This window comes from Nipponia nippon, unplaced genomic scaffold, assembly GCF_047370975.1.
Source record: "Nipponia nippon isolate SJK-2023a ecotype South Korea unplaced genomic scaffold, ASM4737097v1 scaffold_6, whole genome shotgun sequence".
NCBI classification, from domain to species: Eukaryota; Metazoa; Chordata; class Aves; order Pelecaniformes; family Threskiornithidae; genus Nipponia; species Nipponia nippon.
In genome coordinates this window covers 70061171-70081351 of record NW_028262380.1, presented here as the reverse complement: position 1 = coordinate 70081351, position 20181 = coordinate 70061171, and the positions used below count along the sequence as shown (strand labels likewise).

Below are 20181 nucleotides of genomic sequence, written 5' to 3'. Positions count from 1 at the left end.
GATTTGGTCTCTGCCCCTCACACTTAGCCCCTTTATTTCTTTTTCTCTCCCTTCCATGGGAAAGATCAAGTCAAATAACATATTTTCACTATTGTATAAACCACATCGTTTGGAGTTCCTGTGTACGCAACGTCTGACCTCTGAAAAGGTATTAGAGGTGAGGTGCCACTTCCTGTTTTTAATCTTACTAAACCACTATTAATTCATACAGGAGATGCATAACCAATAGGTAGAGTCTGAAAACCAATCCTCGCTCTTACGGAAGCACGCCGGCTCTATCCATCAATGCTAATCTGAGATAAATATCCTTGTGCAGGATACGTGACACACACACACTGTCCAGAAGGAAGACAAAGACGTTGAATTAGTCTGACAGAACCCACCTGCCATTGTTGATAAAATGGTTGGTAAATGAATAGGTATCCACAGCCACTGCAAAAGCTAAAAGCATAATCCAGTAAACCAGAATAACAGTTTAGCTATATATGAGGATTAGGTTCTCCTCTTTTCTTCACAGTCCAGTTTTTATTATGCAAGGATTTTTCTAATTATTACAAATTTGCAATGAAAAGCAAGCCCTGGTCAGTGTTGAGACCCTACAAAGTCAGAAAACAGAAAGAAAATTCAGAATTAATAACTGTTTAATAGCTCTGAAGGACAGACCATTTCATTCATAACTGCCCGAGTGTTCTGTCTGCTTGGGGTGACTTTAGGAATGACCCCAGTGAGCCGAGGGCCACAACAGCATGCTTCACTGAAGCTCGATGTGGTCAGAAAGCACCTTGTCTAGCAAAATCTGGATACCACGAGATGAAATCTGCTGCTGATGCACCAGGCAGCGCATCGCCACGTCTGGAGTCCTGTGCTTGGGGACAGGTTAGAAAGCAGCCGCAGGGGCATAGCCTCAGACCAGCACCACGCAGGATCTTTGCCAGCACTGTGTACAACCAGTCTGGAGTGGAAGAAAAAATAAATAAATAAATAAATAAAAAAATCACACTGGAAACAGGCCAGGGAAAGGTCACAAGTCTACCTTTGCACTAATCCAGCCATTTTGGTGCTCTGTGTGTCTGGTGCAGTTCAGCTACTGGGAGGAACGGCAGCTAGGAAGCTCCTTGGCCAGCTTTGCTGTCTTCCACATACCCGCTGTCCAAACCCTGGGCTTCTACACAGCGATGGGTCTTTTGCTCCCCAAGCCTCACTCACGCCTACAGTTGCTGCAAGGATCTAACTCCTCATCAAGTGTGGCACAGGGTGGGAGGGGGAAGCAAGACAGCAGGACACACTGCTTTTGCTGGGATCTTGTGCATGCATAGGATCACTGAAGACTTTATACTGCAGCTTATCGGCAACGAGCCAGCTGGAAAGGACCAGCTGGAGAAGCAAGTCTGGTGGCCCGAGAGCAGAAACACGAGGGCAGAAAAACAAATGCCCAACATCAGAACTCCGCTGTTCTGCTCCTCTCCCACTGTTCCAAGGCATTCGGTCTGTTAATACTCTTACTCTTGTGGCTAAGAGCCATCAAAGACTTTAAACCTACGTGGAAACCACTATGACCTGATGAGCCTTCAGAAGAGCAAAATCCTACCACTGAAAGTGACATGGGTCAAAAAATCTTAGATAAGGTCTCATCTATCTGGATTTAGATCCAATATTTATTTACAGCTATTTATATCTAAATGATGACTACTGGAAGCCAAAATGTGATGAGCACAGCAGGCAGGAGAAAAAACCAAACATGAATCACTCTCAAAAGTGAGGGGAAGCATCAGAGAAACACCAAAAACAGTGACCAGAGAGACCTGCGTACCTACGCATCATGCGCTTCTGCATCTATCGTGCATCTCCTCCGTAACTACTGGAGTCTTCAGAGGGCAGTTCAAAGCAGAATGCATGCTGAAGAGGAGAGGTACAATACTCAATACTTGCTTTGACAAATGAGGTCTTTTCAGACAGAGATACTAGATATGGATCTATCTGCACATTTAGTACTTCCGTACAGCGAGTGCTTCTATACTAATGAGCCACCATGTTCACAAACAGCAAGTCATATGTTCAACTGGACATGCATGTTCAACTGGACATGTCAGTTAGACATCTCCAGCTTCATTGCCACTGCACATGTTAATAAGTACCTAACTACATTTTTGCTCTGGTATTTATTTATCCTCTCAGGCTTAATTTATTCAGATTTGTTTTCGTACAGATGCAGGATCCTGCGCTCGTAACAATGCTTGTCTGGTAGGCTTTACATCACCAGACATGCCTAACTTGTGTTGTCTAAGAGCTATTGTTTAAAAGAAAAAAAACAACCAACCAACCAACAAAAAAAAAAACCCCAAACCAGAAAAGAAGATCCTAACTAAGTTTAAACTCTTATCCTGCAGGTTGCTGTGTGTTTCAAAATCTCACCTGAAGTCCAGGGGTGGGGTGGGGTGGGCTTACCAGTTGGATGCAGTGTGTGGAACGGAAGCTTTACAGCAGCTGGGACTAACCCCACCAATACTTTCCTAGTTTATTTCCCAACAAGCACGTGCTTTTCACAGTGCTGACCTCCTGCTGAAACCGAGAAACTTAGCTACTTCAATGAGAACTGTTGTAATACGGCTTCATTTGCAGTTGACTAGTAGATATGGACTTAGAGGAGTGAAACGCCCTTTCACTACTTCTTTCTCAAATGTGTAAGAAGGGTGGTTTTGCTAATAGCAAGAGAAAAAAAAGTGTATTCATTAAACTACTGTTTTGCAGAACTAGTACTTGTACGCAGTCTGGTGAGCATCCAACCCACGTAACTTTGAATCAGCGTTCAGTCTTTCCTCAGGAATAAACACAAGAAATCCCCTAACAGAGATCTTCACCTTCGTGAAAGGCAAGCCAGAGCATTCCTTCCCTAGCATTATTTCCCTATCTCCCTACAGCAGACATCAGGCTAATCCTAAAGAATATATGCAGCAGAGAAGGATTAATAAAAACATTTACTTTTCTAAGATACAGCAATTAACAGATCTGCCAGATGAAAACAGAAACTATGTCATGATCAAAAATTCTCAGCAGTCGCCGTTCCCGTATATCAACAAGTAAACTAATATTAGTTGTAAAGAAAGCCACAAATCACAATCGACTGCGTCTTCTAAAGCGAAGCCTGACTAAAGGGAAACACCTACGATGTGAACCTGGATGCCTTTGCTAATGAGTAATGAGAGGTATTAAATTACAGGCTGGCACAGACACCTCCCCTGAAAAAGCCCAGCTTTTAGAGAAGGTGAAGCCTTACGCAACAAACTACTAACTGTGGAGAAACCAACAGAACCCTCTCTATCACTCAGTAATACTCCAAACTCATCTAGAAATGCACGCTGTATTTTTATTTACTTAGTGAGCCACAATTTGTAAAGCCATGACCATAATTTTTCATAAATAAATCTGTTTAATTTCTCTTTCCAGCCTGGCTTAATGAACAGTTAGCCACTACTGACATCGGAGCCATTACCACCTTCTTCTCCTTCCCTCCTCACAATAGATTGCCTTCTTAGTCAGTTTTCATATTTTCTCATTAACATTTATTATATTAAACCCTAAACCCGCCTGCAGGTGTGAGAGTACTGAATCTGATCTCTGCCTGGAACGCACTGCAGCTACCCGTACAGTCTGTTCCAGCCCCTTGCTGGATCAGGTCCTCAGACCAGATTACCTGGGAGTTACTGTGCCTACCAGCATCTAGAGAAAATGTCATGTTTAACTCAAGTTTCAAACTGGAGAAAAAGTGTTTTATAGCAACTATTGCAATAGTTTCTCACCAAGGGGGAAGGCGGGGGAACGGGGGCTTTTTTCCAGTACTGTTTCTCCGTTACAGCCATTAATTAAAAAATAATTAAGATTATAGATTATTTACTCCAGCATAACCGAGGGGGGCGTGGGATGTGGTCTGAATTTCATAGAAAGGTAAGATCTTTGAAGCAATTGTGAACACCAGTCAGATTTGGGCTGAGCATTCCAGATATCATTAAATACAGAAATATACTCTACAGGTATTTCTGTATTAATAACTGTGACGCATGGCAGGCCATTTCTACTCTTGTGCTACTCTGTTAGGTATCCATTTTTATTCCTACAAAATAACCAATGATAACTCATTTTTCAAGACTTCATTATACACAGAAGTTTCATGCCATGTAGGTCTGCGAAGAAATGGCCTAGATGTATCCGTCTATCCTCTAACACAAATGTAACTGGGAAAAGGAGATCAAGCCACATAAACGTTTCTACATTAATCTGTGGCATGTCATCCTTCTCCCATTTTTCCCACAGTCCAATTTTAGAAATTCTATTTTTAGTCTATCAGAATTTGATCTTTTTCCATGGTGAGAAAGGAAAGGTTGGTCACAGCTGAGATTTGCTAATGTTTCCCCAATCACAGAATCTGGGGGGAAAAAAACCCACGAACATATGCAAATATATTTTATTACTCCACACTTGATATCTAACTCCAAAGAGCAAAAGATAGAAGAGTTGTCTCTTACACACGTATCTACAAATTAAAAAGGCTGATGATATGCGAGCAATCCCCAGCTGAGCACTTCCCAATATGGTCCACCAGGTTACAGTTAGCAGACTACACTTAAACTTATTCCCAAGATACAAAGGTTGTCTTTTCCTACAGAAAGCAGCCTTTACCGCATTTGCTAGAAGATCTCTATGGACTGCTGAATTGGCAACAGTATCAATTATATTTTCATTAGGTAAACATAGACTTACATTAGCATTTTTGGCAAAACTGCATGTCATGCTATATATTATTACCTCATCTTTAAACTAACTATTCATTTCAGTCACTTCTAATAAACACAACCTCCAATTTTGTTTCTGCTCTTTGTCTCTGTGCATCTCCAGGCACTGCGACGAAGCAAACTTCTTAATCGAAACCCCAGTGAACCATGCTTCTTATTCACTCCGAGCAATGTTGCATCCCAGGTGTGCAAGGCATTTCCCAAACCCAGCCAAAGACTCCTTGTTCCAGGAATTACTGGGAAAGGTTAAAACCTCATAATTTCCCTTTTATTTTCTACTGCAGCAAGATCTGTACAATCAGAAAAGTAAACCATCTGCCAAACAATTTCTTTCTTTTAAATCCCCACATATACCCGTTTCCTCAAGGAATTTTACTGTCAAGCACCCTCATGTTTCCCACCCATGTCCTTCGAAGGATAAAGAGCTGTCAGAATCAGGTCTCCAGCAAATCCAACACAGACTTCAAACTCGCTGGGGATGGAAACATGTCTCAGTCTGTACTGACTTTATTGTAATCTGTACAACTAAATAACGAGGAGGAGGAGACTAGATGAAAAGATGCATTCCAACAAGACAGGCTAACAGATACTGAAGTGCAGCTGAACAATGTAACTTGGAAACTTGAACTCACCTCTACTAGTACTTTAAACTTGCCTGATTACATCTGATTTTCCCCCCTTTTAAGAACAGGAAAACTAGCCATTTAACAGTCTAGGCACTGAAACTGAGACTCTGGAGATGATATCAGCATTTCACAGCCCTCAAGCCCATCTGCTAATTAACTCTAAACTAAACATTGCGGAATGAAATCTGGGGCATTACTCTTGAATTTGAACGCAAATATTTCTTTTGTCACAACGTCTGCACGCTAGTTATTCAACAGGGGCGCGGGGAGGGGGGGCAGAAAGTGCTTTTCAGAATCCTCCACCAAAGCAACGTTGCATTTCTAACACCTACTACAACAGTAGGCCACCAGCTTACAATTCGATTCCTACAAAAACAACTTCTTGTTGTACTTAAACATTTTGTCTTTCTTCATTGTTTTTGACACTTAAAATGACAAATGATTCTGAAATTGCAGTTGGCAAGTAAGAACACTTCCCATTATGATATCTTATAAAACACAGTTAACGTAGGTAAATAAAAGTAATCAATTTACCCTAGCTAGCAGAACAGCGCGTTCATTAGGTCTGTTTGCACTGAAGACCGCAACGCACACCTTCACCACCTGGCAGCTGAGCACCGTCAAAGCCCATCTGATCTGGAGGCTGGAGTGGAAAAAGCACCATTTTCTCCTACGATTTCAAGCTAAAGGAAAAGGGACAGGGAGGGCCAGAGCTTGATGTCCTTAGTTAAGGCGGGGGGGAAATCTCATCAAGGTCTCACTGAATTTTAGCCCAGTAAAAGTGAAAAGAACTGAAAATGGTGAATAGTTAAAAGAAATTAACTGTATATAAACAAGTTTCATTATGATACAAAATATTTACTGGTTGTGAACATCTGTGGAAATTACACATTTGTGCTGCGTTATCACCTAAATTATACTGTTAAACTACTCAACCCCCCCCTTATTCTGATACAAGGTTTATGTTCAAAAAACACAAAGGAAGATGTTTGAACTGATGAGCACAGCAAAGGAAGTGCAGATAGGTATCAGACAAACTGTGCAAGCGACTTAAAATAGGAGGATGGAATAAGTGTAGTGCTAAATGGTAGAGGGTCTAAAGGCCCAGCCTGTTCCCACTTGGTTTGAAGGCAGAATGGCTGATATAAATCAAAGTGATTTAAATTGCTGATTTTAATCAGGATTTAAATTATCAGGCAGGAAACCCTGATCTGAATAAATCAGCTTGGCGGCATTTTTGTTTTCTGTAACGGTTTTTCTAGAGAAAGGTCAATTCTTACTGGTTGGTAACTATTAAAACATGTTACTTGGCAACTCCATATGTCCTTTGCATTAAATCTGATACGTTTTCTCGATACATGGAAGGACTATACCATTGTACGAAGGCTATATTTCTTGCAAGACAATTTCTTTCTCTTTTAAACTTTGTTTGTGATTGCTACAAAGCCATATTTAGATGCAAAGTGAAACTCTAATAAAGCACAGCACAACGTTATTTTTTTTAGTTAATTTTTAAAAATAGCTTCAGTGCACCTGTTATGTAAGAATAAAAGTTTATCAGGCTGGGTTTTCTCTGTATTTAAAGAGATTTAAAAATTAGTAGATACCTTGTCTTTTGCCCTATGGGAAGCAGAAATCTCCTCCTGCTCTCTCAACAAGCAGCTTTCAGCCTGAAGTGAACTAATTGAACTGAGCAAACTGATGAAGACACCACATCAGTATCAGCACAGAAGGCTCCTATTGTCTTGGTTAGAATTTTAGGACCCCCTTGTTCCAGATTATTTCCTAAAGGTCAACCTTTGCTGGTTCAGTTGCCTTTAAAACTTCAGTATAAATATGGTGCTCACTTGCTTTTTTATGGTTTGGTTATTATTACAGTAAGGTTAGGCATAAGCTATCCTATTTTCACATCCAAATTGTGTTTAAAAAAATTAATTTTAAAGTTTACTAATTGAGCTCACAAATCTGAATTATTAAGAACTGGGTAAAACCAAGTGTTTCGGGTTAGTGATTTTTATCCACCCTCATTTGGGGGGGCGGGGAGTATTAAAAAATTTTTTTAAAAAATCACACACCAAACGAGGGCCTGAGCAGAGAAATGGAAGTGAACCCCTATGACAAACAACTCATGGAAGAATAACTGCAGCTGACATATGAAACAACCCCCCCCCATCCATCAGTTTATTCTGGTCAGTTTTGAATTATCTTTTTGAAACGCAGACTGCAAGTAAGCAGAGGGACAACAGCATAACCTCAAAAACTGGGGGAGGAGGAGCGCTTTATGGACCCGAGGAAAAGGAACGTTAGGATAAGATATTCTAAACCTCAAGATCTTGTTTCAAGATTTTTTTCTCTTATTATTCCAATTCTTCTAAGTAGGTGGGTTATATGAAAGTGCACAAGAGGTAGTGATGCTGCTATTAGTGTTTCTTCACTATGACAGGGACCATGCCACTGGAAATGTGAAAGACAACTTGGTAGCGATTAACAGACGTGGCTTAATTTTAGTCTCCCTGTATCCTTCTGCAGCTTGCAAGGAACAGGATCACTCATGCCTGCAGAAAAAAAAGGCAGTAGATTTTTCCTTTATCTGGGATAATCTATTTTACTAAGTACAGTAGCAGTTCTTCGGAAAAAGACACAGAGTAATTGCTACTATTACCAGCATAATCCACCTTGTGTTTCTTTCTTCTGTCTTAGTGAATTCTTCACTCGCTGCCTCTGTCTGTCTGCTTTCTGGGGCAGAAGCTGAGTGAACAGGGCATAGTACATTGTGGTCAGTAATACATGCATGTAAAAGTGATCAAAGGCTAAAGCATACGGTGAATCTGCAAGCCTTTCGCACACATCGGTCCATGCCAAAACAGGGAAAACAAGTGCAGAAATACTATGTTTGTTTTAAAGCTGCTGTCAAATCTTCCTCCCGCTGCACAAAGTGAGCGAGAGCGACTGCGCAAAGTGCACTGAAAGAAACCGCTACAGAAAATTATTAAAGGAAAAAAAAAATAAAATCAGAACATGCCAGGTGGAATATGAAAGGGACACGCATTTCGTACAGTATCTTTCTTAAAGCATTTGCTCCCCTACCACAAAACAGTTCACTGGACAGTTGAATTTTAGCCCCAGAAGGAAATACTAGTACTTTGGCCATTACTTTGATTTAATAAATTACATTTTAACACCTGGAGCAGATCTCAGCTGGATAGTCACCAAGAGCATGTATTATTTTACAAAATAATAATTTAAAAAAAGGAGACACATCAAATATTAACTCCCAGTAAAAAGAAGTTATGCATTACCAACCATCTTGGAAAGGCCCTATAGAAACGCACAAAAGCAAGGCAATCTGAGTTAAAATCATGACGCTCTTAGGGTGAAGGTGAAGTCGGAAGCCGCTCGAGGGCTGAGAGCCAGCGGGGCCGTTGGGAGCACCGCTCCGGCACACCCCACGTGGGACGGAGCGGCTGCAGGCGGACTCCCCTCGCTGCAGCTCCCCTGACGCGACTGCAGCAGCAGCAGCGACCGGGCCCGAAGGGAAGAAGTCCAGGCTAAAGCCAAACAGATCTGCCCGGTGGCCATCAGAACAGGCGCTTACGTGACTGCGCGCACTCCGGCCGCTTCACGGGGCTCCCCGCAAGCTGGAAGGGAGCCAGAACGACCTCTCGGCTATTCTGTTTCCTTCAGCTTTCAGAGAAGTTCGTACTCTTTCTCTTGTCTGACTCAATTTCCAGCAGTGGGTAAAGATTAAATAAATATCCAAGGCAAAGAGCAACAACAACAAAAAAGTCATATAAAACCTTCCTTCAAATTAAAATTACTTCCTTTTACATAAAACCCATCTCTTGCTTGCGGGCTGCTGCCCAGCGCATCAAGCAACGAATAACAAAGAGAGTGCATATCTCCTCCTGCCCCTAAGCCTCCACGCAGCCCTGCCGTAGCCTGGACGGCTGGCTATTTTTATGTCCAGGATGGCATGCGAGCTCAGGGCTTAGTACCAAGGTCTTCCCCTGCACACAGTAGTAATCCCACGGATTTTTAATTTTTTTTTAATTGTGGGAATGGGCTCCAGACGTTACACAATATCTTACACTTTGTGAGAGATTTAAGTAACTTATTTACTTCCCTTAACTTGCATTTTAAGAACAGACTTAATTTCAGCATTTATAATTGTTTTGGTTAATTCTTTAAAGTACCTAATGTACTTGCTCATGTGAATGTATGGAACTAGTAAGTGCTTTTAATATTAAATATGGAAGAAACCAGCTTCTTGGTGCTCTTACTTGTCCTCCAGAAAAAAACAAAACCCTGAAATCACACAAGTGAGTGGATCAACCTAGAGTTCGGCACATGCTGATCAGGGACCAGTGGGATCCTGCCTCCCCACGTTATCCTTCTCCAGCTTGACCAGCAGACTGGAGTGCTCGGATGGATCTGACGGGACAACAGGGAACAACGAGCCAACGGTACAGCCCTCTCATGCTTTACCTCATGCTGCTGGTAGCATGAAGGGGCAGATTAATGCCCTTTTCCCAGCGCTTGCTCATTTGCTAGACTAACACAGACAGGTGTCACTGCTCAAAAAAATACAGAGCTGGCAGCACCTTGCGAAAAGGCAGTCAAACGAAAAAGCCTGCTATTTTTGCCCCTCAGGGCCTCCGCGCCGTGACAGGCTGTGCAGAATTAGCCCTTCCAAGTCAGCGGCTATTTGCTACAAAAATTCAAGACTTTTTTTTTGTTGTTGTTGTTGTCCTGAAGAAAACCTGCAGCCTTCATTACTGTGTGGGTCAGGATGTATTTCTCCTAACATCACACCAAATGAAAATAGCTTCACATACCACCACTGAGAAAGAGATTGCCACTTCTCCACTCCCACACATTCTGCTCAGTAAGATGACTAGATTACAATCCAGTTTTCACAAAAGCAACGGTCTACCTCACAAAAGTTTCAGCCAGAAAGAATAAAGCCAACACTAAACAATTTTTTAAATATAGCCCAGTTCTAAAACTTCATCTCCCGTATGTGACTGAGCCATTATTGAGATAAATCCATACACCAGGAATAGCGGGTACTGAATTGAAGCAGGCAGTAAAACCCTGTTGCAGAAACAGAGTTGTGCTGTGGGTTTTTTCCCCCCCCTACTTCCTTTGGAGGAATTAAACTAACTTAGCGGTGCCAGGATGAGAGGCCTTTGCAGAAAAATGATTTTGGAGGAAATGAAGACTTTTTCCAATCACATAATTTTCTTGAAGTGTCAGAGCCCTCCAATTCTTCAAACTTCCACCTTACAAACGGAAATTAAAAAGTATGGTCCCAGTTGTCAAAACACACATTTACCATAAATAAATCCATTAGTCACTGCAAGGTTCTCTCTATATGAATTATACTGTCTTACGAGCAATTTCGGCACGAGGCTACTGAACTGTAAAGACTAGCTGTACGTCTCTTCCCCGATACTTAAAAAACTAATGCAACATCCTCTGCTACAAAGAATGATAGCCTGAGAGCAACGTGACATATTTATTATTTATAAAGCACTTGTGAAAGTATGTTTTCTCAATAAAAACCGAACCATCAGTGGATATCATCTATGCTGAATGAAACCCATCATATAGTGACTGCACATAAATACAAACACGCATTTGAAACTTATGTACAGGTTTACTGGGAGGAATTAGAAATACAGTATTTACGTGCTTTCACGTCAGTTATACCACCCAGACAAATAACATTCACGCACAAGCGCTGAGAATTCTGAAGATTTGGGTCTCTTCCCCTCGGGCACGGGCCCCTGCCGCTGGAAGTAAAAGAAGTGGTCTGGTTTGCACTCACAAATCCTTTATCCTCTTTCTTTCAGTCCGAGCCCAGCCCACACACCTCAGCCATCATTTGAATCTAATCTCTGCTACACGCGCAGTAATATCTTGCATTTGACGTGTGGCTTTTAATGTCTGTATTAGTTTTTAATAGCTTACAATTTGTGGATCCTTAGCTTTCAGGGAGGGTTTCCCAGCAGAGATGCAGATAACTTTCAGAAATTTCCCATACACAAACGGCTTTTCGTAACTGCTCTTCACAGAGTACTGCACGATGCCACAAGCATGCAGACTGTATGTGAGAAATGACAGCTCTGGATTTCTAAATTCTGGAGTTTAGAAATAAAAACTATACATAGGGAGTATTGGAAAATAGAGCCAGGAAGTCCTGACATCTGACAGAAAAAAAGTTATGAATAAAATTTTCTTTATAAATGGCTCAAATATAAGCAATGAACCTGTTCTTTGTGTGTGCGTGTGTGCAGTTTGCCAAAACTCAGTTTATTACAAGAATTAGCGTAGTTCTTTACGCAAGTATCGGGTTCTGCCTGTCAGTAGTAACTTTCCAAGATATCCCCCCCAATTTGTTCTAAATATTGCCACAAAGCTTCCACTTCTGTCTCCATGGATATCTTTTACTTTGTTTCTTTTCTTACATGTTCCGCATCTCAGAGATGAACTAAATGAAGTTAAATGTCCCCTTTAATACCTCGTTATACAAACAATCTCTTCACAACATAACAAAGAATAAGAGATTGATTTATATTCATATTTACAGAACAAAAGGAACAGAAGCATTACATAAAGACACAGCTGTCAATAATAAGAGAGGAAAATAAGCACGCTATTACTTATATATTACCAAAATACATGAGACCTTCCATTCACTTCTACAGTCCTAGGAGAAAGAAAAGGATCCCTCTCACGGTCTGGTGCATCCTACATCCTAGGCGTGAAACACGATGGATTTGCCCTTGCTCTTGCAACACTAAGTGTCCATATCATTCTTTGTCTTTGCCTCAAGGCCAAACTCAAACTTCTTGCGATGAAGGCAAGTAAATTATCTAACCCGAGTGCAGGTACTTCTCGGACAGGTAAAACATCGTGCTGAAAACACAGTCAGCTACGTATGTCCTTCTGCCACCCCCCTCAGATGAAAGAGGACAGCTCTGTCACATAAGGTCCCTTATAGAAATGTCAGCATTATGAAGGTTTACCAATTGAGGAATGTTGCCATCTCAGTATTATGACTGAATCATGAAATACTGCAGATAAAACTTAGTTCTATCAACCACCCAAACAATTTAAGCCTGCAAAAGGCATACTTTTGGATCATACAAATCCTATTACAAAGCACTCTGAAGACTTTTTAAGACATTCTTATGGAAAAACTCAGTCTTTTGCCAGAGACAGAAATGGCCCAAGTTGTGCAGGTCCAGGTAGGTCTGATGAAACATGGCATTAATTTTCAAGCTCACCTGTTTAACAGTATGCAACTCAACCACTCCAAGTGCTAACCACCTGCTTCACACGCTGCGGCACAGACAGGATTGCTCCGCCAACAAGAGGACACGATTATAACTACGGCTTATTGCATTATCGAGTCTGTAAATCTTTCTGAAAATCCTGGCTGTTTGGTGGTGTAGTCTGACCTCAGGGACAGAAGCTCATTCCCTCCCTTCCAAAAATATGAGACACTACCACCCAAGGGAAAGGAAATCTCTCACAGCTGTTTAGTAATACCAGGCCTGCGGTGCACTCCTCAGCATTTCTCTCTGTATCCATCAGAAAACAGGAATACAGCCAGCCACGAAAGCACCGTACCTAACACACTTGTTCCACTGGTTTGAGAAATACGCATTGCCTTCTACCTGCCATAGCAATCAAGTTTGTAAACTGGTTTAGATCAGCAGTGAATGTATACACAGAGGGGAAACAAAGTATCGAAATGTAGCTTGTTTTAGCAAAACAAAGCTAATCCATCAGGAGAGAAACCCACACCAGTTACTTAACCAACTTTAGAAATGTGTAAATTGGATTTGGACGTAAAGGATTTAAAATACACACATTTGTTACCAATGTGGAAGAGGTCACTGGGCAATGGTTTTCACGTGAACTGCTGCGGCCTGTTGGTGGCTTCCAAGGAAGATGCAACAGGTAACTCAGAAAAGCCAGCCTGCTGTCTGCAGGCTTACGTTTGCTGAACGGTTGTCATATAAATTCATCACCTGTGCTGCTGGAAAGTGTTTAGAATTCCTCAAATCTGAACAAAGCCAAAGAAAAAAGTCACCACCTAATTTAACGACAGTGCAGAAAATCAGACAGCATAACACACTGTAATGCTTTGATGGACATAAGATCTGGAAAAGCAAGAAAACCCAACTCCAAAACAACCGATTTGCATCCAACCGTGAGTACAGCCTTGTTAAAAGCCCCAGCACCAAGCTGGCTCCTGACTTCATGACAAGCACCTGTATTCTCACTGACTAGCGGTGGCCAGCCCTTGGTCAAGCCTGAGCACACGGGCAGAAGCAAAGCTCTACTCTCTTGCCTGGTTCCACAAGTCCAACACCCTCTTATGTATTTCTGCCCCTCTGTTACCGCCGTCATCTGCTTTGCTCCACCCTGCCTACCCCAGCCTGGGTTCTGTCCATCTCCTGGCCCACGCTTGCTTCTTGTCCTCCCATCCACTTCCCCAGGTCTCTGCAGTTCCGATGCAGCAGCTTCTTGTTTCTCCTTCCAAACTGGAAGGAACCGACAGTGCAGAGAAGGCAAACTTTCTTATCCACCACTCCTAGGATGAATGGGATAGCGGTCCCGGAAAGCTGGAAGGAGACGCTGGGGGAAAGACCTACCACGTTCCTGCTGGTGTTGGCGCAAATATGCTCTGGGCCCGCATGGGCACCTTCCAGTCGGTCTATCAGGGCTACAAGGAGGCAGACTAAGTCTTCAGCACATGTTAGCAAGCAAATACTAAGCACGTTGGAAGTCTGGGGTTTCCCCCCCCAGGTAATAAAGTAGCTAATCTCCCTCTCCTCTCTATTCCCACTGCTGCTAGAGGGACCACAAATGGCAGACCACAGTGCCTAATTCAGATGTACTGCAGTTTCTCATTCTTGAAAAGAACTTCCTAAAAGAGCAGGGAAAACAGTGTATTTTCCCCTAATCTGCTGCTTAGATTAAACAAGTAAACTACTTTAGCCAAATTTCTCCCCAAGTTTCCAACTAAGAAAAAACAGCTTTGAAAATATAAGCAACTGAAAACAATTATTTTTTTTTAAAAGCACTACGTGGCCTTAGGAAGGCAGCCTTATCATGACCTACACGTGAGTGCAACAGCTGCAACGCACTACCTCTGAGGGCAGTATACAGAGAGTTAGCTACAAAACTCTGTGATAAACTGCAATAACATACACATTTGACTTTCTCGTCTGCACTCAGGCTACGAATCCATCTCTACTAGGACAATGGTAGAGACAACTATACTTGGCACTCTACCTTTTTAAGCAGAAACAGGCAGAAACAACCAACCAAGAAAAACCCAACAAGAACAACAACAACCCCCACCCCGCAAAACTCCTAACCAATTAAACCAAGGGCAAAAGCAATAAAAAGATCCTACCCAAAGTGAATTCTTAACAGAATTTTTACAATGTGCATTATAAAATTATGGATCTTGTCTAGTAAAAATTATATTTGATATCGCACCGATAGAAGTTTTATACAACTGTAGGCATTTAGTTTCTTCCCTTCACAACAGGAAAGACATTTGATTCTCGTCTTAAATATTGAATCTTAAAACATGTAAGAATATATATGAGTATATATATAAAACATGTAAGAATATATATGAGTTTGTTTATGCTACATTCCTCTACAGAGCCCTGTGTATATGACTTAATCATTGTTTTTCACTTACTGGCCTCAGCTATCTTCCTACATTTACAAACATCTAAGTTTGTAGATGAAGAGCTCAGAAAAGCTTCTCTTACCTTAACAAAAGCACATTCTAAAAATGGGAAAAAAAATATGAGGTGAAGTACTTTGTTTAAAATTTGTTACATATTCTACTGTTATTCAAGATGACCAGCACAATTCACTCCTGCCATTACCTTTATGGGTAAGCTAGCCAGTCCAAACATGCTTTGATAAACTCTTTATGCGACTTTACAACCTACGTTCACCATGTGGTCGCCATCCACAACAGATAAGTCACAGATATGGGAAGTAAATAATTTTGAAACCAGAAACAATGCCTTCTCAAGTAACCACTAGTGAAACTTGACCTATGGAACACACTGCATTAGAAATACCAATATTGCTAATACTGTTGTTTACCTGTTGTGCTAACAGGTTGGCTTCTAACAAGCGAGCTAATTCTGAAATAAAACATCTGCGAAAGGAGAAAAACAAACAAACAAACCCCAAAACAAACAAAAAAAACCCCAAACAAACAAAAAAACCCACCCCCACCCCACTGAACATCCCATCACTAACTTATTTAAAAACTAATTAAATCACCTATGCTAATGAGCACTCAAAGTACAACTTCAGGAAAAATCCATTCAGTGAATTGTAATTTACATCATCTTTACCAATTCTCATATTACAAAGCAAAGTTGGTAGAAGTTGCTCCATCTGTGATTTTTTCCTGGACTACTCGAATAAAAATTATCATCATACTGCCCACGGTTGGATTCAGATAAAAGGAAAATAAAACCACGTGCAAGCGTCTTTACCTTGGACACGGCACCTCACTTGAGCATTACCTCAAAAGTCCCGTATGTAAGTCAAGGTATCACATTCCATGAATGGTGATACCTTTTACATGGGCCTTTCGTAATCATTTTACCTAGTTTATTATTCTACATGGAATTAAAATGAACATAAACACAACTGAGTAGCCTGAAAAAAAATGCTATTACCATACTGTAAAGATCAAGCAAAATCATATTTTTCCCTTTTTTATCAGAAAGACATAAACAAAATTTATCAGTTTTCAGAAGGAAATTAGGATACAAAAAAAGATATGAACACAAGCACTTTTTTTTTTTTTCTCTCACAAGGACAGCGGTCACCTACCTGACACAAGTCCACACTGTGGCCAGCGTGATGTCTTCTTTAGACTAGACTGGGGTGAAAAGATATTCTTCTCAGCCTTCTCTACACTTTGGATCATCACCTCATCCTTACAAATAACCATGTCAGTATTCCCAAAGACGCTTCCCGTAACGCTCTGTCTGGCGTTCCATAAACCACCTAAGTATTTCACTCCCAAATTAACTACAGCAACGTGCCACAACTACCAGGCTTTCAACTGGGAGCTGACCAGACACCTGGCAGAGGACAAGGGCATGGTCACAGGGGACAGGCAGAGCTTATTTCACAGCTTTGCTGACGCGGTGCCGTCTGCCTCCCCTTTCCTCTGTTCCCTCCTCCTCAGCGCCACGCAGTTTTACCTTCCACCAACAAATAAACACTGTTTTTCTCCTAGACAGGTAATGTTCCCACTAGCTTCGTACCACAGACGGGCTCACCAGACCAGCACAAGTGTAGGACTGCAGCACAGAGGGAAGAGGAGGAGACAGCCCCATTTAAAGGCAGCGAATTGTTAATTTGCTTCAGCTGCCTCATCTAACGAACCTTAAGGCAGTAACACATGAAGAGACCATAAAGAGGTTAACTAGCTAGGTTTTCCAGAGACTCTGATGCTTTCAGTACCTGCATAATAAAGTTTTGTATTGCATGCAGCGTGCTATGAGAACTCAGGTATTTCATTTGGATAAACTACTTAAAAGACACACAATGTGTTCTTACCACTGGCTTTAAGTAGCACAAAATTTTACAGTAAAAAGAGAGCAAGAGACAAGTTTGCCATTCCTGAGGAATCGCTTTTTCAAGATACTTGGTATTTTGACACAACATGAAAAACACAAAATACCATGTTTCTTGTATTCAAATATCCATAGCAACTATGAAGAAAGATGGTCTACGCCAGCTTCCCAGAACCCTTCTCTGGCTGTAACTAGACTGCCATACACTTTATCACAGCAACAGGTGAGGGAGAGGTGAGGCTTTTAATGCCCCTAGTCAAAATCAATTTTGGTTTTGCTATTCTACATTCACAAATCTCCATTATCCCTACCCACTGCTGGCATTTCCCACAAGAAAAACGTTAGCGAGAACGGCAGTAAACCCTAGTGTGAATAGAAAGTTTTTTGGTTTGTTTTGTTGTAAATGAAATGGAGGAGAGAAAATAAATGGATTTTTTTGTTGTTGTTGTTTTGCATGATGCAGAATACATATTAAAACGTGTTAGAAAAAATAAGGCCCAGTCAACTCCCTTGGGGTGAAAAAAACGTAAAGCCAAATTCTCTCAGGTGAATTTTCAAAACTGCAGCAATCCAACCTTTAAATAATCTTTCAGCCTACAAACTCGTTAGCACAAATTATTTGTCATCCAATTAGGAAAAACAGATAGCACTGCAACCTCAGCATGGTATCTCCACTTTTACTGGAATGCAAAGACGGCAAGCTCAGCCCAGAAATGTGCTGTAATAGAAGGACCTACAGATTATTTTGAACCATTGCTTCATATCCAGCCACGGATTACATGCCAGAACGCTTCAGCCAATTTGGAGCTCGAACAATGTGGCCGCCATTCAGTTACAGAGGTCTACGGTCTTCTGTACGAGTCCGCTGAAGTCTTCAAAGCTACATTACCTGCTTCAATGACAACTAAAAATACGTATAACGAATAGAGATACCGCTTGCCAAAAGCATCATTAAAAAATCGGTTATTTCGTGTCAGTAGCAGTTTTCCCTATGCTGCCTCAGTTATGCACTGGAATGCAATCCAGAGAAATCAGAACAACAGCCACCAGCTTCAGAGACAAAAATGAACAGCAGCAAAAATCACAGCTGAAATGTAACAATCTTTTTAGCAGTCTAAAGACAACTACTGCCAGCTAAGGCAGTTGTATTTTAAAGTCATTTTCTCAAATACTAGAGACTCTGTAACCACAATATTCTGCATAAACAGAAGTGGTAGGAAATGCTGCAATTTCTCTTTTGGCTAAGTGCTAGTCTATCCTCCTTAATGTAAGGAAATATCTTAAATGATTAAAAAACTCCAATACTTTCCAGAACTCTTCCAGCATCTCATCTGCCATAACCACCTCCCTTCCTCCTTTAGATTAAACACAATGAAGAGGTGCCAAAACATCACAGTGTATCAGATCTAAGCTAAAGGAAAGAGAAAGCGGCTGAAAATATAGAAAATGGGTGCATATCAGTGGTTCTTAAACTTACCGGAATAGCACATCCCCTTTCACTATCAACACTCATCACTGATCATAAGTCCTTTCACTTTGCCTTGCAGTGCAGTTTACAAACCAGTGTATATGTACATGTGCTGGTTTATATAAACACACGTACATAGGCATATTGGCTTCTTGTTGTGGTAACGCCCAGGGCCGGAGTAAGATTAAGGACCAATTCTCTGCTCTTTACCGAGGTACACAATATCCAAGGACTTTCCGAACAGGCCTGAGATTTTCACAAGCAGCATAAAGACGATGCAGAAAAGCGACACCTTCACTGCAGCACTCAACAGCTGTTCAGCTGAATGTAAAGGCCAGAGGAAAATGAACTTGAGTTGTTTTATTAAACCTGAAATGCTCCTGCATGGCACATAGCTAAAGCGATGTAGGGAGGAGACTGAAGTGTGAAGAAGGGAGGAGGGGAAGAGCCCCGCCTTCAATCAGTTAAAATGCAACTCCACCAAGCTTCAAGAGTTGAGAGCCGAGAACCCTATAGAACACGACAGAGCCCTATATGAAAACGTTACAGAAAATGGCCTTGATAAAAAACAAGTATGGGAAAGAAAACCCTTGAGCCGTTGGGTCTTTCTGTTTATTAGCTTAGTTATTCCCAAAGTCATCAATTCAAACCTCTTTTCTACTCCGTGAACGCTGCGGTTGTGCAGAACTGACAGCAAGCAAACACCAATAGATCACCTATGCTACCAGCAGCACGGCAGCATTAGCCTTAGCAGTTACACATACAGAAAATACAAAGTTCCTATGGGCGGACACACTTCTCTCAGGTCAACTAAACATTAAAGGTTCTTATCTCCTTGCCAATTTTAACTGTATGTGGTAGCAAACAAAATCAATACGAAAGAGGGAAGTCTTGACAGAAGGCAGCTCAGCCCCTTCCTGTAAGCGCAAAATTTCAGCAGCTGCTATCTTATTAATTACCACAAGTTTAAAAAGACATTTTCTCTTAACTCCTATGAAACTGGGTTTCAAGCATTCAAAAAGCAAACAGGAGCAGTCTATGACGACCTTTGAGCTACAAACATTGTGAAACTGAAGTGTGTGAGGGGGAAGCCAAAGAGTAATCAAAGTTACATGATTTTGTGATTCACCATCTTAGACAAACTAGGAAAATAAATACTTCAAGTTGCTAAGACTCCCAAATTCCTACCGCGTGCACAAGTACGTTGCTTATTGGAACAGACTGGAAAACTGATTACCAGGTCCGTAATTTCAGTCTGAGATTGTACCTCACGTTTCACTTCACAAAACACCACACTTGAAGGATTCCAGTCAGCAGTTCCTGGCTGTCAGACCTGTCCTTAAACCTCTGCTAATCCAAGCACATCTCTCACATGAATTATACATATTGGAGTAATATGCAACCAAACGTCATATACATGCAAGTGTTTAAGTAAAAACGAACTCTGACTCCTTTGCTACTTACAGCCTTTCTTGGTTCAGTGTCTGTATTCAGGGACAGCATCCTGCCCCCTGACACCAGGTGTTACTTAGCTCAGGTAAAATGTGTGCTACCAGGTGAGCCTGTTTTAACTAATAGGTCCCAGGTGTTTATCCTGGGATAAGGGTGAAGTTTCACAAGAGGATTAAGGTGTTGTAAGACAGTGCTGCCCA

General features: G+C 41.4%; 1 protein-coding gene and 1 long non-coding RNA gene across 6 annotated transcripts in view; both read right to left on the bottom strand.

Moving 5' to 3' along the window:
- The window catches only part of MAML3 (mastermind like transcriptional coactivator 3), a 284155-nt gene that overhangs the window by 218154 nt on the left and 45820 nt on the right, over nt 1-20181 (bottom strand). The window contains exon 1 of one of the 5 annotated variants that reach the window (XM_087736312.1): nt 16310-16768. The exons of the other annotated variants lie outside the window; for them this stretch is intronic. The gene's annotated coding sequence lies outside the window, so the exon portion shown is untranslated. Of the gene's footprint in view, nt 1-16309; nt 16769-20181 lie in introns of those variants that run through there. 5 annotated transcript variants of the gene reach the window in all.
- On the bottom strand, nt 439-20034 carry LOC148051548 (uncharacterized). Its single transcript, XR_015699646.1, has 3 exons — nt 19994-20034; nt 1811-1896; nt 439-952 (listed from the first exon to the last, which is right to left on the bottom strand). It is a non-coding gene; the product is annotated as an uncharacterized LOC148051548 (long non-coding RNA).